We start from the raw sequence: 20,541 nt of genomic DNA on the forward strand, positions 1-20,541 counted from the left end.
TCAATATTTTTATCTTCTCAAAGAATCAACTCTTAATGTGGTTAATTTTTATATATTCTCTTCTTTATTTCATTTGTTTCTGCTCTAATCTTTTTTTTTTTTTTCCTGCTAATTTTGGGTTCAGTTTGTTTTTCTTTTTCTAGTTTTTTGAGGCATAGAGTTAGGATGTTTATTTGGGATCTTTCTTGGTTCTTAAAATAGGTGTTTATTGCGAAGAACTTCCCTGTTAGAACTGCTTTTGTTGCATCCCGCAAGTTCTGGTATGTTGTGTTTCCATTTTTATTTGTCTCAAGAAACACATTTATTTCCCCCTTTTATTTCTTCTTTGATCCATTGATTGTTCTGGAGAGTGTTGTTTAATTTCCATGTGTTTGTGAATTTTCCAGTTTTCCTCTTGTTAATTGATTTCTAATCTCATGCCATTGTGGTCAGAGAAGACACTTGCCCTTCAATCTTCCTGAATTTGCTAAGACTTGTTTTGTGGCCTAACAAGTAGTCTATCCTAGAAAATGTCCCATGTGCACTTGAGAAGAACGTGTATTCTGTTGTTGATGAATAGAATGTTCTGTATGTGTTTGTAGTTTCATTTGATCTATATAGTGTTGTTCAAATCTGTTTCCTTATTGATTTTTTGTCAGGATGATCTATCCATTGTTGAGAGTGGGGTATTAAACTCCCCTACTATTATTGTATTGCTATTTATTTCTCCTGTTAGCTCTATTAGATCTTGCTTGGGTGAATAAATATTTACAATTGTTATATCTTTTTGATAGATTGATACCTCTATTATTATATAATGAACTTCTCTGTCTTTTTACCATTTTTAGTTTAAAGTCTATTTTGTCTAAGTATAGCTATCCCTGCCTTTTTGGGGGACTCAGTGTTACTATTTGCTTAAAATGTCTTTTTCCATTTTTTCACTTTCAGTCTATGTGTCTCTTTAAGTCTAAAGTGAAACTCTTGTAGGCAACATATGGGTGAATCTTGTTTTTCAGCTAGTCAGTCAGTCTGTACCTTTTAATTGGTGAGTTTAACCAGTTAAAATTTAAAGTAATTATTGATAGGTAAGAATTTACTGTTGCCATTTTGTTGATTGTTTTCTGTCTTTTTTTTAGCATTGTTGCATGTTTCTTATCTGTGTGTGAGTGTGTGTGTGTGTGTGTGTGTGTGTGTGTATGTGAGTGTGTGTGTGTTCTGATGTCTTTTGGTATCAATATGCTTTGACTTTTTATTGTGTTCTTTCATGTAATTACTACAGAATATTCCCTTGTGGTTACCATGAGGCTTACATTAAATATTTTAAATATATAACGGCCTATTTTAAACTGATAATTTAACTTTAATAGGATTTGTAGGATATGCCTCATTCTAAAAACATGAGTTTTCTTCATTTTGAATCAGAAATAATTTTTTTAAAAGCAGAAGAATCAGCACAGGAAGTATTTTGAGAAAATTCTTCAAGGCTTTGTATTTACTTCTCACATCTATAATAAAATGAAAGCATACTATAGTTTTTTAATCATCATTTCCACTTGTTTTTTTTGCAGTACATAAAGTGTGAATTTGATGTATCCAAATTAATAAAAGAATAACATAAGAAAATTTAGTTCCTCCAGGAAAAAAATTACATTTTTTTTTCTCATTTCCAAAATTATTGCCTAAGACTAATGATTCTCAAAGTCTGTTCTCTGGACCAGCTGCAGAATTACCTTAGTACTTGTTATAAATGCAAATTCCCTGGTCCCACTCAGATCTACTGAATCAGAAACTCTGAGAGTGGAGCCCATCAATCTGAGTTTGACAAGCTCCTCATGCAATTATGATGCCCGCTGAAGTTTCAGAACAACTACCTTGGACTATGGAATATGAATGAACCAAGATAAAATAGATAGGCCTAAATTTCAGAGTAGTATGTTATGAGTTGTGAGTACTTATTCCACAGGTCAACCATTTGCTACATCTTCAGCATAGACTGCGTGGTTTGGTTATTCCTGTTGCCTGTTTTTGTTGACCCTGCTTTCCTGCTTTTCCTTGTGATTCCACTAGCTGAAGCTGCAAAGAGCCCAAGAGTGCATGGATCAGTGACCAGAGTAGCTTATACATGAGTTGCTCCCATTTGAGGAACATTTACACTTAATTCAAATATCATCCCACTTTATTTTGATCATTAAATACTCCACTATGATCTCCTTGTTCTGTCTTATCACTGTTTAATCTATTCTCTACATTATAGTCAGTATTATTTTTCTAAAATGCAAATCTGATTATGTCCAGACTCTTAAAAATGGCCACTATTCCCCAAATTTCTTCTATGCGTAGCCATACTAAATGTTTAGTTTCATATGTTAATTTGAATCCAGTTGTTTCCTTTCTTCTCCTATCAGCGGAACACATGTTATTCTTCCTACTGGAACACTGCCCCCTGACAGGTGGTCCCTTCACCATCACTCATTCATCCAAGTCTTTGACATGATTTCTTTCAAGAAAACTTAACTGATCATCCAATCTTTAGATAACAGTCTCTGAGGTATCTTAGAGTCTTCCTTATGACACTTTGTTATAGCTTACTTACTTATCTGAAATTCCCAGTGGGTCGGAAAATTAAAGGTATTGTTCATATAGTAATTGTTAAATTTTCATTCCTACATCTAGCACAGACCCTATACATAATATATTTTCAATAAACTTTTTTGAGTAAATGAAAGGTTAAATTTAAAATAACATAAAGACAGATAATACAACCAAGTAGCAAATTGAAAGTAAATAAGAAATGAATCTAAGAAAAAATAATAAGGTAGTATAGAGTCAGGAGTGAAATTTGAACATTAAATGTGCTGTGATAGACATAGGGCCCAGAGAACGGATCTCCCAGGTAAAGTTCCTTTTTCTTACACCATCCGAACCCTTTAAGCTTTTTCTTTCCATCTTGTGTGAAGTAACTGTCTTCTGGCAAAACATTTCAGAGATACCATTGTCTTATTAAAGGGAAATCTATATCTCTTAGTGTGTCAGAATTTCCCATACCATTAAGATGTTCCTCAAACACTAGATTCACAAGGTTTTTAATAGACATTTCATATAAAAATGGTCTCTGGTCAAATAAGTTTGGAAGTTACAAGGTTAAATTAAGTTAGGCAGCTTTCCTTAGTGTAGACACATCCAGAACCTTTATTATGCTAATCTACTTTGTAAATCTCTGGAGAAGAAAACAAAATAGTAAGAATTTCTTTGGAATTTTTTTGAGCAACATATTACATAATTAATTGTCATTTACCAAAACAGTTTAAGAAACATTAGTTTGAAAGTATCAGTAAATATTTCACTCCAAAAAAGGAAAACAAGAGAGGAGATGTTGCAAAAAGATTTCCTCCATCTCTCAGAAAACCAATTGAACAGAATTTTTTTCTGAACTACGGAACTTGGTGAGCTCAATAACAGAAAATCTATATATGAAAAGTGACTGAGTTATGTATTTTCAAGGCTACTTAAAAGTATGCATTCAATGCATACAGCATTCAACATCAGTATAAGATCTTGATCATTCTATAACTACACACTCTTGTTGAACACAATTCACTGTGTTGTATAGATGTTCTGAATTGTAAAGACTACAAAAGCATAACAGTTCAGAGAAAAAGTATAGCAATGTCGGCTGAAATAGACAAGGAAAACATAAAGACACAAGGGACAGGGGGCTGAATTGGCCCTAAGGGAAAATAATATGGGACCTATTTGGAGTTTTGGAAGTTGGGATTCAGATTACACTGAACAGTGGAATGAGCAATATTCCCTTCCAGCGTGAGGCTTGGGGTGTAACTGAGTGGATTCAGTGGGCACCCCTACCCCACATACCCATTTATATTTAGGACCCTCCTAGGAGAAAAGGTACTGACACCGTGATCACTGAGATTTAAAAGCATAAAACCTGTTTGATTGTCCAGAGTGAAACTAATGGAATGAAGCTTGCTTTTCCCAAGCTCAAGTTCCTCAAACAGAAACTCAACTCAGCAGGGGAAGCTGGACCGTGAACAACACTTAGTGCCAAAGTCTAAATTCACTGAGGAAAGTGACTTTAGGCACATTATACGCTTAATTCCAGCACCTCTCAAAGCAGCCATCCTGGCACTGAGGGAAAATTTACAGACTGACCGTTTCACAATTTTGTGCCATAAGAAAGAGGCATTAAAGAGCTCTTACACACGGGGACATAGAAGTCTTTAGCGCGGGACCCCCAACTGGATTTACTTTAGAAGGGCCTAGTGTTTGTGTGCACACATGTGTTCATGCTTCCTCACTACTGTTTTTTTTGGGGAAATACTCCTCTTCCATTCAATGTGGTTCTGAGAGGGCCTGTCAATCACACAGTCTCATTGTCACCTAGCCACAGGGCTGGGCCCCAGATCAGGCCGAGCTCATCAGGATAAGCTGTCACCCTAATCAATGAGTGTGATAGTCCAAGGGACGGGCATGCGACCAAAGCAGGACCTGTCTGAGTCCTTCATATAATTAGGCATACCATGGGAAAGAGAGAGGCTTGCTTTCTTTTGGTTCATAAACTATGGAGATACTGACCTGAGGCTGACAGCAGTCATCTTTCCTACCATGTGGAAACGCTTGAATAAGAATAAAATTATCACATAGATGGAAGCAGAGCCCAGAGACAGAGAAACTGAGCCTGATAGTTTTGTTAGAGACCCTGGATTTCCCAGGTGTATGAGTCAATATTTTACTTACTTATTTGTTTACTTAAGACAGTTTGAATTTGCTTTGGTTTTTTTTTTAGAGAGAGGCTTTTACTAATGGATAGATCATCCTTCTTTTCACAAGAAAGGAGCAAGGGATGGATGAGGGCACTGGCTGAAGTTTTCATCAGGACCTTGGGAAGGATGGCACTAGGGATGGGGACGAGGTGACTGACGGTTAGTGAGCCACAAACTTGAAGACTCGCTGGTGCTTCCAGCAAAGTTAGCAGTGATAGTCGAGGTCCAGTTGTACCACTGGGAAGAACAGTAATAAATCACTGGCAGTGCCACGTGGGCCGTGGTCAAGTGATGGAGGAAAGGGGTTGGGAAATGGAGTTTGACCTCTAGGAGCTTTATCTGAGGTATTGCTTCCTTGGATTCTGACAAAGATTTCATAGTTCATCACATGCAAATGTTGGAAATTTCTAAAAAGGAGAAGTTCTTACAAATACTGGAATTTCTCTAAGCAACGTTGGTGGAAGCTTATAGCTATTGTGATTTAAGGTACAGTTTTAAGTATAACCTCAGACTACATATATTAAGAAAGAAGTGAGGAGAGGTCATTCCAGAGAAAGGAAAATATTGACAATGAAACTTTGACATATTTATAAGACTTTGAGAAAACCAGACTGACAAGACAAGGTGAAATTTTGGAGGGGATTGTGAGAAATAACGCTGGGTAGCTATAGGAAGGCTGGGTTAGGGTGCCGATTGTCAGAGTTTAATTTAGGCTTAGTATGAAATAGGAGGAATGAGGAGGGTTTTTATGTCACGGAATAATATGAATTTCGCATCTTGTGTTTAACATGTTTACAATATAAATACAATGTTACTTCTGAGTCTCCAGTTAGTTGAGTTTTCAAGTTTCCTTGTACAATCTAAGGTCCTCTATTTCTTTTATTAAGGGGGGTCCCTACATTCCATCCCTAACCCCACACTGGATTGTCCCAGAACCAGGGTTCTTACTCAATACAAAGAAGATTAGCTTTGCTTCCAAACCCCAGACAGGAACAGAGGACTATAAAGTCGGATTGGCCCACATCCTCCACTGTTTGGTCACAGGCATCTCACACAGAGGATGCTTCTCCCTTCCTGCAGAGGGGCCCTCGCTGGTCCAGATACCTGCACAGGATGGAGTGCTGATTACCTTCAGCTTGAAGGGTACAGATCTTAGGTAAATATTTTCTCAGACGTTGTTTTCCAGAACAGGACACCATACCACAGTGGCTGGGTGGGAACTCATGCTGACTCACAAGGAAGCAAGAGCAGAGACATGTTCTTGGAGGGTAAACTCGAAATTCCACAAGCTCTGCTTCCCAGCAGCTGCTCATGAGTAAACTCCGCTGCCCTGCTGCACATTGGCTACAAGTTTAGCAATACAAGTGTCTTGTGGATGTGAATAAATTGCAGTTTTATAAAATGCTGGTAGGAGTACAAATTGTTACACCCACCTTGAAGAAGAATTTCACATCAAGATGTGAATATGCTTGTACTAATAATTCCAACTCCCTAAGAGCTGCTCAAGATGAGCATGTTCATGGCAGTATTGGCAAAAGAAGGGGAAATGATTGCAATGTCCAGTGATGGAGAATGACTGCAGAAATTATGATATCTCACACAATGGATTAAAAGTCAGCCGTTAATATAAATGAAGAAGAGCTACACAAGTCAACACGAATAAATCTCACAAACAACGATGAATAACAACAAAAGCCAATCATAGAAAAACACATGCAGTGTGTAGCCATATATCACTTCAAAAATATGAAAAACTAAACAATAAAGGGTATGTACATATGTGGTAAATTGACAGAAACATAAGCACATGATAAAGATGAACTTTAGGATCCTGGTTCCTTCTGGAGGGGAGGACAGCTATGATCAGAGACAGGCACAGGAGGGGTTCCAAAGGTATTGCTAACTTTCTATATCATAGAAATCATAAGTATTTGTTTTATTCTTCTTTAAACCACCCATAGGCACCATGTTTTGTGCACACCCATCTACATACAAACACATACATAATTTTATAACTGATTATTTTAAAGAATCATGTAAGTGGGCTCTGTAGTTACACGAGTGCAAGTCCAGTCAGTAGACCTTCATGGCTCTCTCTTGACTCCCTTGCTTGCAAAACCCTGGGGAGGTGAAGAACTATTTGCATACGAATCTCAAGGGATTGCCTAGAAAGGAAAGACTAAAATACCAACTTCTTCCTAGCTGTTAGGGACACAGTAGTGAACAATATAGACTAATTACTGCCCTCATAGAGCTTTCATGTGAGAAAAAATTTATTAGAAATTAATCACCTCTCTCTTAAATGTGCTTAATATAAAAGTAAAATAAGGAACAAGTGTAAGGCAAATTTAATGTAATCTTAGTCCCCATTCTCCACCCCCAAATTTTTACAACTCTATTCAAGTAAAATCCTGAATTACTATTTGAGCTCCCCATTAGAGAGAGAGAGAGAGAGAGAGAGAGAGCGCGCGCAAAGGGAAGAAAAAAGTCATCATATGATGAAAATTCATGTTGAGCCTTTGCTTCTGTTAGTACCCAGTCAGACATCCCTCTTCTGTTACTAGGAGTACATTGTATCACCATGACATCTAGGTTTTTAATTATTGTATTTGCATATTGTGACCTGATGTTCTATGCAAATATGATTCACATCAACTATGAAGTAAAATTACCTATCTTATTGAAAATATAAGGTTTAATGCAGCTGATGAAAATAATGTTGGAAAAATGCTACAAGCAAATCCCATTAGTAATTGAAGATCTGGCATAATAAGAATTGTTAACAAATAAAGAAAATAATTATAAGAGTGATGAAAATAGATTATTCAGAGGTGAATCATTAATACAAGTGCTTGAGAAATTTGGTAAGCCCTCAAATATATGATTTTCAGAAATACCTCTTTAAGATCATTCCATAAAAGCCAAATATGAAGGCAGTCATACTCACATTTTTTTTGACAAATACTATACCAAAAGAGTCAACTTGCTTTGCTGTTTGTTCAACAAATTAGAGCACAATTAAAATGTAATCTAAATTTTGTTCAACATACATATGTATGATTAGAATTTTAAATTTTATTTGTCAAGAAAACATCCAGTCAAACTTGTTTGTTATTATTCATTATGGATTTATCTCCCTATTTTAAAAAAATTTATTTTAAAAGCTTTTTCCATTGTCAATTATTCTCAGATAACAAAGGTTTCCTACACCGGTATTCTCCTAGTTTAAACATACATCTAAAAGGCACATTGAAGTTTGGAGCCCTAGTTTCTCAGTAAATGAATTTCTGATTTTAGTTTTAGAAATTGTAGCTCGCTGATTTATCCATGTGCCTGAGATTGTTAAAACACTGAATGTTTCAACATTAATGGGATAGTATCTAGTATGCCCTTGACACTAGAGCAATGCAAAGAGTAAGTCTGTGGTAGGCTGAATAATGGCTCCCAAAGATATCTATGTCCCAATCCCTGGAACCTGTGAATGTATTAGTTTACATGAAGTAAGGAACTTTGCAAATGTGATTACATTAAGGATCTTAAAACACCTGGATTACCCAGGTGGGCCCAATGTATCACAAGGGTCCTTATAAGAGAGAGGCAGGAGGCTCAGAACATTTATAGATAAGGTAAGGATGAAACCTGAGGTCAGAGAGAAGAAATTAGGCTGCAGGTTTTGAAGATGGAGCAAGAGGCCATGAGACAAGGAATGTAGGCAGCCTCCAGAAGCTGAAAAAGGCAAGGAAACAGATTCGTCCCTAGAGCCTCCGGATGACATGCAGTCCTGAGACCCGTTTTAGATTTCTGACCTCTAGAACTGTAAGAGAATATATTAGAATTACTTTAAGCCACTGACTTTGTGGTAATTTGCTACAGCAGGAAGAGAAAACCAATACAGTCTCTTTTGGAATTTTTATGTTTTCTCTTCTGTGGAAAATTCAAGGAAAACTTAGCACTCCCCTGTCCACTTCCCTTTTAGAAGGAGCTTGGCAAGAAGCAAAGATATGGCTTTCCTTTTCTAACCATTCCTTTTATGGGTCAGTTCAAAAGTCTTTTCCTCCATGAGGCCTGAATACCATCAACCCCTGGCCTCTCAGGTCAGGTTGCTTTTATCTGCAGTGACCATAGGTCAATTCTGAAGGTGCAGTGGGATGAAATTTATAATTATGCTGGGAAAACAGAGATAAAGTGGAACCGTGCTGGGACAGGTGATCACCCTACTTATATTTCCACTGCTGTGCTCATCTGGTTTTGCCTGTGAATTACAATTAAATACTGACATGGTGTCTCCCGTATCTCCTAACTCCTTTGCCGGAGATAAGAGATAGTCCGCTTTGTCTTTATTCTCCATGATATATTCATCACCATCATCACCATCATCACCATCGCTCCCATGCTCATTAAAGTAGCTAAAGCTTCCATCATACCATATGTGTCGGGCACAGCGTGCACATTATGTATAATAACTGACTTCATCCTTGCAACAACTATAGGGGGGTGGCACTAATGTTCTCGTTTTATACAGAAATTATTGAGGCACCGATAGGCCGAGTAACATGCTTAATGTCACACAATGGGAGGTGGCAGGACCGGAATCTGAGTTAAGCCAGTTTGGCTTCTTTGCCACTATTGGCTCCCCAAACAGGACCTTTCACAGAAGGTGTAAGTCGCCATTTGAAAAGTAAAGGACACTTAGGTTCAAACACTTGAAGCCCTAATTCAAAATATTAATTGAAAAAGCATTTAGAAAACAAAAAATAATTTCAATGTAAAAATTTTCCTACACAATATGTTGCCCCTGGTCTTTTGGAACCTATATTAAAATTGTTAGAATTGATTGGGGAAATAAGACTTATGGGAAGGAACATATGTACTTTTATTTATTTTATTTCAAGTTTTATTCAGATATATGTGATTGACTTATAGCACTATAATTTTAAAGTGTACAGCATAATGATTTGACTTACATACATTTTGAAATGATTATTATGATAAGTTTAATTAACATCCATCATCTCATATTGAAACTAAAAAAAAAAGAAAAGAAAAAAATTTCCTGATGAAAACTCTTAGGATCTACTTTCTTTTCTTAACAACTATCAAATGTACTACACAACAGTGTTAGCTATAGTTATCACGTTGCACATTACAACACCAGTATTTACTTATCTTATCAATGGAAGTGTGTGCCTTTTGACCACCTTCATCTAATTTCCCCTCCCTCCAACCTACCTCTGGTAACCACAGATTTGACTTTTTTCTATAACATTAGGTGGGATTTTTTGTTTGTTCTAAGTACTATGTTGAATAAGAGTAGTGAGAGTGGACACCCTTCTTCCTGATTTTAAAAGAAAAGCTCTCAGCCTTTCATTATTGAGTATGATATTAGCTGTGGGCTTGTCATATACGACTTTTATTATCTTGAGGCTGTTCCTTTTATACTTAATTTGTTAAGAATCTTTATCATGAAGAGATGTTGAACTATGTCAAATGCTTTTTCTACATCTATTGAAATGATCATATAATTGTTTTCTTTTCATTCTATTAATGTAACGTGCCACATTGATTTGCATATGTTGAACCATCTTTGCATCCCTGGGATAAATCCCATGTGATCATGGTAAATGATCTTTTTAATGTGCTACTGAATTCAGTTTGCTAGTACAGTTGGCCCTCGAACAACATGAGAATGAATTGCACGAATCCACTAAAACTCAGATTTTTAAAATATGCATTTAAGTGAAGACACGCAGTTCAAACTGACATTGTTCAACAAGCAGTCTTTTCTTTTAGACTTTACAGGTTCACTTTGGCAGAGATAGTTCTTCATCAGTAAACTCAGTTTGCGCTTCAGGATATATCTATTTGTAATGTTCTTGGGCAGGTGGAGCTTCCTATCAGGGTTCACTTTCAGGTAAAGCCACTGTCTGAGCTCTGAGGTTGGTGGGAGCAGGGAGTTGTGGGTGCTAATGTCTGAGAATGGTTGGATAAGATTGCTGCCTTTGTTCCCTGCCCAAGTGAGGCTGTAGGATGTGTCCCATAGTTGCCTGGGTTCAAGGTCAGGTTTACTAGATGCTTGGGACTGGGTACTACACTCAGTAGTAGGCAGGGCTATGAATTAGTTTCCCTTCTCTGGATGTGGCAGAACAGGCCCAAAGGCTTACATGGCTTATTTTGGGGGTACCTGAGTCAGGCAAGACTATGCACTGAATTCCCTGACCAGATGGGGTCACCATTTTTACTCTGCAAATGGGGAAAGCCCCAGGCTGTGCTATCTGTTCAAGTACCACTGTCAGCAGGGATGTTGGATGAGTTACATAGCTTCCTGTGTGTTCTAGTTAGGTTCCCTGCTCAGGAGGGCTGTAGGCTGTATGCAGCAACGGGCAGGTCTACAAATTAGGTTTTCTCCCTAAGCTAAGTGCAATAACTGGCTCCAAGACCAGAAAGGCTCTTTAATTGTGGTCTTCCCTCAAGCCGACCTATGACCCAAGTTCCCTGGCAAAACGGGGCCACTGGCTTTGCTCTGTGGACAATCAGTTCTGCCTCGCAGACTCTCTGCTTAAATGTTGCTGGCTACACAGATTTCCAGGTTTCAGCCAGGCTTTCTAGTCAGGCAGGGTTGGGAGCTACACTTAACAATGGGCTGAGTTATGACTCAACTGTCCTGTCTCGGTGGGGATAGCAGTCTTCAGGACCAGCAGGATCTTTATCTGAGGACCCAAATCAGACAGACCTGTACCCAGTGAAGTTCCCTAGTCAAATTGCACCACCATTTTGGCTTCACATATGAGCAAAGGTGCTATTTGGGACTACTACTTGGGCATTGCAGGTAGGAACTCAGTCTATCAATATCCAAGTGCTGGTTGTTGCAAGCCCCTCTCCTCTCCTCCATCACAATCAGATTCCCCGTGGTCAAGCCCTGTAGTTCCTCTACAATCTCTCTGAGGAAAGATCAGAAGCGGGGCTGCCAAGAAGAGCTGGATGTGTACTCTGGCTTTTGTTTTCCACCAGAGGAACCGTAGGCTCAGGGGAGACCTCTCAGTATGGTGCTGCACTGGCCTGGGGGAGAGGCAATGCCATCAGAACGTAGCTGCTCCTCTTACCTTTCTAGCACAGTCTTTCTTGTTCTCTGTGGTACAGGGGGGTGCTTTAGCACCACCTCCATGTTCCAGGATCTTCTCAGTGCTGTCTTTACCATGAATAGTCATTAGTTGTTTTTGTGAGGGAGAGCATAGTTGGGAGTGAGCTCTGTCACAATCTTGGTGACATCACGCCTGTGTTTCTAATTTGCTTTTTGATTAGAGATTAACCACAATGTTCATTAAATAGAGCTGGAAGCTGTATTTTCCTTAAGAGGTCAAATGCTTCCCAACTGTCCTTGACAATAACTACACAGAAAGGACATTTTTGCCAAAGGCTTAAGGAAAAGAGGGATAATATTTAATTTAAAAATAATGGAACATTTATATGACTTACTAAATGAATTTTTTTACCAAATTTGAGACAATTCGTGTTGAGAAAGAGCCCTGGGTTGGGACTGACAGCCAAGAATGTGAAGTCTTCTGCTGCTTAGTGAGCAGAATAACAATTGATTTTGATTATCGGCACACTTATGCCAAGAAAATTCAGACCTGAAAGATAGAGTTGGAATCTAAGAAATCAGGTAGCACGATTAAGACAGCTTCTCCACGTAAAAGTACTACTCCAATGTGAACTGTGATGTATTAGAGTAAAGGTGAGTGCATTCTACTGATTTAGTGATATGAGTGGTAGAAACAGGTAGAATTACTGGAATGAAGATAGGACTTATATTAGCATTAGCATGACGATTTGATTTAAAAAAAATTGATTCCTTCAAATATTAGATTGTTTGATGTAAAACACATGGATGTAAATATACATGAATCTTAATGCCTTCATTGGACACATAATCATTCAATCAAATGATAATTAAGTCAATATAAAACCTAGTCTTTTTCTTCTTTATTGTTAAAACTTAAATCAGCTTTAATAATTTAGGCTCTTCCAAACTTACAAAAGAAACTAGCCATATTTCTAAAATGTGTCTTGATAATTTCAACTACAAATTGTCTTTATAATTTAATTACAAATGAAATTACTTATTTCAAAATAGTTAACTTCTATTTAGTGCACATTGTGCCAAGCAGAAAATCATCATATTTGTCATGGAACAATTTTTATATGTATATATATATATATATTCTAATGAGAAGCAGAGCTTAGCTATGTACATATAAAATAGCCTTTCTCAGATTGATAATCTTAAACTAATGAGCTCAAATCCTTAGAGAATCTAGAAAGCTTAAACTATACAGATAAACAGATGTGATTTTATTAAAATTTAAAGAACAGATGTGATTTTTATTGCTGTCTTCTGCCTTTATCAAAAAACAAAATATAAATTGCAGGCCTTGGAATATTTGATATGTTATCCTGACTCAGTCCTGCAGAATATAAAATTCCTGTCCTCCTCCACAGCTCCGGAAGCTACTCTTTCCGAAAAAAGTTTGGAAGCTTCTTTAATGCATGACTGTGCTCAGCCCAGTCCTGTGGGAGGGATGGAGGAAGAAAGGAATTTGGCTGGAGGAATTGCAACACATTAAAAAACAAAACACAACACAATAACATTGAAACAACAGCAACTAATCTTGTGATTTGGATAAAGAACACTAAAGAGATGGTTTGTAAACCAGGGCTTAGCAATTTTCCAGGACCCTGGTGGATCAACTCCTATTGTATGTATTGGAACTAAAAATAAAGATGCAACTAATTTAAAAACTCAGTTTTAGAGCACGTATTTTAAAGAGTGTATTGCTTTCTTTTATTACAGCTGACGTATGTGAAGTAAGAATGAAATAGCCTCCTCCCCGCCCTCTGCCCCCCCCCCCACACACACACACAGTAAAGGCCATATTACGTCAAACCAAAGTATAGATTTTTGGAACTGGCACAGTCTTCAAATGTTAGCTTTTTATCCATGGTATCTGCTTCTCTAAAACTTGGGAACTCTTCCACGGAATGCAAATAGAGTTGTTGTGAGGGGGAAAAAAGTGTTTTGCTTTTCAAATAGAAACATAATTCAAGATACTTAAATATTTTATATATTCCAGTAGTTACAATGTAAGAAGACACACGTGGAATTTTAATGATGTATTTAGTTTAACTCAATATATCCCAAATGTTAGTTTAACATGTACATTCTTTTTTTGTATAAGTCTTTGAGTTCCTGTGTGCATTTTACACTTGCTTGCAGCCCGTGTCAGTTTGGACTAGCTGCATTTCAAGCGCTCTGTAGTCACATAGGGGTAGGGGCTGCTGTGGTAGCTCAGCTCTAGTGTTTGTAGAACAGTGGGTTAACACACATCGACTTCTTTACTGCAGGATTTTCCTACCCACTGACATGATTTTATCCACTGGCACACATTAACTTCTGCTTAGTCAGCACCATTTGGGACATGCTGAGTTACACCAGGTGGCACTCTTATGTACAACTTCTTTAAGTCACTGGATTTTGAAGACATGGCTAACAAATGATTTATAGTCCTGGAGTTTACTACCGTCTCTGCTCCTAACTAGGTAGTCAACATACAACGGATATTTAACCTTTCTTAATTTGTCTTCTTATCTGAAAAATGGAACTTTTACTGATGACATTGCAGGACAGCTCTGATTACTAAATGAGAGCAGTAGTAAAGCACCATGAGAGGTGTCTGGCACATAGTAGGCACTCAGTAAATGTATTATGTGTGCATTTTCTCTTTATATTTATGATATTAGAAGGGACAGTTTATCTGCAATAAGAGATCTGACAATTATGTGTGTGAACTTGCCACCATGCGCTTACATTGGCAGCAGTATACAAACAACTCGGTAAAGTTTCTTTTTTTACTTAAAGTTTACTGGGATGATGGTTGTTAGTAAAGCTACATAGGTTTCAGGTGTACAATTCTGTGATACATCTTCTATATGTCACACTGTGTGTTTACCACCCAGAGTCAGTTCTCCTTCCATCACCATGTATTTGATCCCTTTTACCCTCATCTACCAACCCACTACCCTCCGGTAACCACTAAACTATTGTCTGCATCTATGAGTTTTTGTTTCTTCAATTGTTTGTCTTGTTCCTTTGTTGTTTTCCATTTTATACCCCACATATCAGTGAACTCATACCGTTCTCGACTTTTTCTGACTTATTTCGCTTAGCATTATAATCTCAAGATCCATCCATGTTGTCGCAAATGGCACAATTTCATCTTTTCTTATGGCAGAATAGTATTCCATTGTGTGTATGTGCCACAACTTCTTTATCCAATTATCTATCAAAGGACACTGGTTGTTTCCATGTCTTGGCCACCGTAAATAAAGCTGCACATATATCTTTACAGATAAAAGTTTTCAGATCTTTTGGGTAGATACCTAAGAGAGGGATTGCTGGGTCATATGGTAATTCTATTTTTAATTTTTTGAGGAATCTCCACACGACCTTCCATAGCGGCTGCACCAATCTGCATTCCCACCAACAGAGTATGGGGGTTCCCTTTTCTCCACAGTCTCTCCAACACTTGTTACCATTTGTGTTGTTGATGATAGCCATTCTAACTGGCTGAGGTGATATCTTATTTGCATTTCTGGTTTTTATTTGCATTTCTCTGATGATTAGTGAGGATGAACATTTTTTCATATGTCTATTGGCCATTTGTATGTCCTCTTTGGAGAAATGTCTATTCAGGTTTCATAACCTTGGTATATCAATATCTCATAGCTGTGCTCGTGTCGACGTGTGGCAGTGTCTTGCTGAGTAGTGTTCATTATTGTTGTTGCGTGTTTTTGTGTGCCGTCACGAGAATGTCTGAGCTTGAATTAGAGCAATAATCAAACATTAAATTTCTTGTTAAACTTGGCAAGAGTGGAAGTGAAATCAGGGACATGTTAGTCCAAGTTTATGGGATAATGCCAGAAGAAAATGGCAGTGTACAAATGGATTAAACGTTTTTCTGAGGGGAGAGAACGCATCACTAATGAAGAGAGATCAGAGTGGCCAAAACGAGCAGAACTGACAAAGACATTGCAAAAATTCGTTGAATTGTTTGTCAAAATCATCGGCTGACTGTGAGAAGCCTAGCAGACAAAATAAACATCAATAGAGAAACAGGAAAATCTTAACGGAAAATCTTGACATGAGAAAGGTATGTGCAAAAATGGTCCTGAAGAAGCTCACTGATGAACAAAAGCAAAGGAGAGTCAAAGTTGCCAAGACTTTCCAGAGAAGCATGACTATGCTTTGGGTCGTGTTATCACTGGTGATGAAACATGGGTGTACCAATACAACCCTGAAACAAAGCGTCAAAGTGCACAATGGAAGTCAGCCAATTCTCCACGACCAAAAAAGTTTTGTCAGTCCAATCAAGTGTCAAAATTATGTTGCTAACCTTTTTTGATATCAGAGGGATTATTCATTATGAATTTGTACCAACTGGACAAACAGTTAACCAAGTTCACTATTTGGAAGTGCTGAAAAGGCTGCGTGAAAAAGTTAGACGGCCTGAACTTTTCACCAACAATTCCTGGCTCCTGCATCACGACAATGCAGCAGCGCACACAGCACTGTCTGTGAGGGAGTTTTTAGCCAGTAAACAAATAACTGTATTGGAACACCCTCCCTACTCACCTGATCTGGCCCCCAATGACCTTTTTCTTTACTCAAAGATAAAGGAAATATTGAAAGGAAGATATTTTGATGACATTCAGGGCATTAAGGGTAATACGATGACAGCTCTGGTGGCCATTCCAGAAAAAGAGTTCCAAAATTGCTTTGAAGAGTGCCCTGGGTGCTGTTGTTGGTTCATAGCTTCCCAAGGGGAGTACTTCAAAGGTGGCCGTAGTTATATTCAGCAATGAGGTTTGTAGCACTTTTTCGAGGATGAGTTTGCGAACTTAATTGAGGATGAGTTCGCGAACTTAATTGTCAGACCTTGTATATTTGAAATTATATATGATTTTATGGTTTTGAATGAATCTTACATTAGCAAAACCTTTCAAGTAACTAAATTTAGAACTATGTCATTTTAAATCTTCACATAGAAGCCTTAGGTTCAGGAGATCAGAGGTGGCAGTCTCAGAGGGAGGAAAGGGCACTTTATACTGTCTCTACATTTTCTCTCCACCTTGAGTCAGGAAAACTCTTTAATTATTAGTCTTTAGATGAGCTTCCCTTTCAAGAAAAAAACACAGTTAAAATTAATTGGTATGTAAGAATGGAGTGAAATGTATGTCTAAGCCTGCAAAAAGTTCTATTTATTAAAGGTCAATTGCCTTGTGAAGTAGGTTGCTATGAGAAATGGTGACTTATACTGACAGGTACTAATGCTTGTAAAAAAGGAAAACATATGTTATAATCCAGTCGAGAGCTGCAAAACAAGTCCTGCATAAATAAGATAAATGAATTTGTTCCTGGAATGGTCTGCATTCTGCAAGCTACAGAATTGGTAATTCAGTACTATTTATTTTTTTGCTTAAATGAGTATATTTTTATTCATAGAAAAAGAGAATTTTAAAGCTGAAAGGACCTTAGACAGCTATTCCTTTTTCCATTTATATTTTTATTGAGATATAATTGACATATATTTGTTTCATCAGTACAACATATTCAATATTGGTATGTATTCAAAAATGATCACAGTTTGAGGTGTGACCAAAAATAATGATGAATGTTTAAATTAAAAAAAAATTATTACAGGAAAAGCACATTGCCATTAATCCTTCTCAAAATACTCCCCCTCACTCCAAACACACTTATCCCATCTTTCTTGCCACTTTCTGAAGCAGTTCTGGAAGTCTTCTTTTGTGAGTGTCTTTACTTCATTCTCCATCATGACAATGCTCCATGTCACACATTGCTTCTGGTATGGCAATTCTGTCAATAAAAATATTACAGTGTGTCCTCATCCACCTTTTTCACCGGATCTGGTATCATGCGCTTCTGGCTCTTCCCCGAAGTCAAAATGACCATGAAAGGTAAACCTTTTGAATCAATTCAGGACATCAAGGCAGCCATGACAGCACAACTAAAAACACAGAAGAAGACTTCCAGAACTGCTTCAGAAAGTGGCAAGAACGATGGCATGTGTTCAGAGTGAGAGGGAGTATTTTGAGGGGGATTCATGGCAATGTGTCTTTTACTGTAATACATTTTTTTAAAAAACATTCATCGTATATTTGATCACACCTCGTAAGTGTAGTTAACATACATACATATTTTTTTTCTTATGAGAACTTTCAAGATATACTCTTAGCAACTTTCAAATACGCTATACAGTATAATTAACTACAGTCACCATGCTGTACATTGCATTCCCAAGGCTTATTTTATAACTGCAAGTCTGTACCTTTTGACCACTTTCACCCATTTTGCCCAATCCCCATCCCCAACCTCTGGCAATCACAGATTTGTTCTCTTTATCTATGAGCTTATTTTGTTTTTTAAGATTCCATATACAAGTGAGATCATACGGTATTTGTTTTTCTCTGACTTATTTCACTTAGGATAATGCCCTAAAGGTCGATCTATGTTGCCATAAATGGAAGAATTTCCTTCTTCTTCTGTATTACTGCATATAATAATAATATAGAAGTAATTACTGCATGTATTACTTTACTGCATATATATATATATATATATATATGTCTAGAGGTGCCAAAAAATGTATACAAGTGGACACAAGCAGTTTGCCATAATCAGAAGTGTCTGGATGCTGATGGGAACCACTTTGAGCACCTCTTGTAACTGCAGAAGTCAAACCTGAGTTATATTCATCTTTTTTTATCGGTATATATTATTACAATTTTAATAGTTTTCCTTTCTTAAAATATGTATACATTTTTTTGGCACCCTCTGTATATCATGTTCTTTATCCATTCATCCATTTATGGACACTTAGGTTGATCCATGTCTTGACTATTGTAAATAGTGCTGCAATAAATATGAGGGTGCAGAGTTTTTGTCTCCTTCAGACATATTCCCAGGAGTGGTATTACTGGATCATAATCATACAATTTTGAATTTTTTGAGGAACCACATTCTTTTCCATAGTGGCTGCACCAATTTACATTTCCACTAAGAGTGCACAAGCGTTCCTTTTTCTCTGCATCCTTGCTGACGCTTGTTATTTCTTGTCTTTTTGATAACTATTCTAACAGGTGTGAGGTGGTATCTCATTGTGGTTTTGATTTGCATTTACCTGATTAGTAATGTTGAAAATCTTTTCATGTACCTGTCAGCCATTTGTATGTCCTCTTTGGAAAAATATCCGCTCAGATCCTCTGCCCATTTTTAAACCACGTTGTGTTTTCTTTTGCTATTGATTTGTGTGAGTTCTTTATATTTTTTGGATATTAACCCCTTAGCAGATATATGATTGTCAAATATGTTCTCCCATTCCGTAGGTTGCTTTTTCATTTTGTTGATGGTTTCCTTTGCTGGGCAGAAGCCTTTCTGGTTTTACCAACTTATTTTTGCTTTTGTTGCCTTTGTTTTTGGTGTGAAATCCAAAAAATCACCAAGACTGATGTCAAGGAGCTTACCACCTGTTTTCTTCTAGGAGTTTTATGGTTTCAGGTCTTATGTTCAAGTCTTTAATCCATTTTGAATTAATTTTTGTTCATGGTGTAAGATAGTAGTCCAGTTTTTGCAACAGCATTTATTGAAGAGACAGCCCTTTCCCCATTGTAAAATAATTGCTTATATACACATGGATTTATTTCTGGGCTCTTTATTCTGTTCCACTGATATCCGTATCTGTTTTTATGCTGATACCATACTGTTTTGATTACTGTAGCGTTGTAATACAGTTTGAAGTCAACGAGCAGGCCACTTTGTTTTGCTCTCTTATGTAGTTTTACAGTTGACCCTGAACAATTCGGGGATTAGAGGTGCTGACACCATCGCAATTGAAAATCCCCATAAATTTTGACTCCCCGACAACTTGACTAAGAGCCTACTATTGATCAGAAGCCTTACTGAGAACATAAACAGCTGATTAACATATATTTTGCATGTTATGTATTATATACTGTATCCTTACAATAAGGTAAGATAGAGAATAGAAAATGTTATTAAATTGTAAGGAAAATACATTTACAGTATTTATTGGAAAAAATCCACATATGGTGGACATGTACAGTTCAAACACGTTATTCAAGGGTCAACTGTAACTTAAAAATTTATTATGGTTCAGATAAAATCAGAAGGTGAAACGGGGGGTAGACTACTTACTCATTTTCTGGAAATAAGGCAGCATTCTTTGGAGTTTTCTGACAGACATGAAGTCAGAAGTCATAGATTTGAAAACTTGATCTGATCTTTCTCAAGTTAGTTATCCTCTATGGGCTTTTTTTCATCTCACAGTTACTGCTGGCTTTCAGTAAGAACATATGAACTTCAGTCAGGACTTTTGCAGTAAGAGATTAAACCTGAATAATTAAGTATAAAACGAGTTTTTCGGAAGGTATGGAAATGAATGGAATCTTAGACATCAGAACAGCTTTAGGAACATTAGGAACGGGGTTGGGACTATGACTGGTTCTGTTTGGTTCCCTTGCACTGGGACAGAGAAGGACTGGTGAGGCCGAGCCTATGGCCAGGGAGGTGAGAAATGTGAATGGCAATCCTACCAGAACCATGCAGTTCCCAAAAGGGCAGACTGAAGGACAAAAGCCAGTTGAATTTACAAAAGATACCACAAAGTGCTAATAAAAATGGTGACAT

The sequence above is a fragment of the Rhinolophus ferrumequinum genome, chromosome 20 (assembly GCF_004115265.2).
Source record: "Rhinolophus ferrumequinum isolate MPI-CBG mRhiFer1 chromosome 20, mRhiFer1_v1.p, whole genome shotgun sequence".
NCBI classification, from domain to species: Eukaryota; Metazoa; Chordata; class Mammalia; order Chiroptera; family Rhinolophidae; genus Rhinolophus; species Rhinolophus ferrumequinum.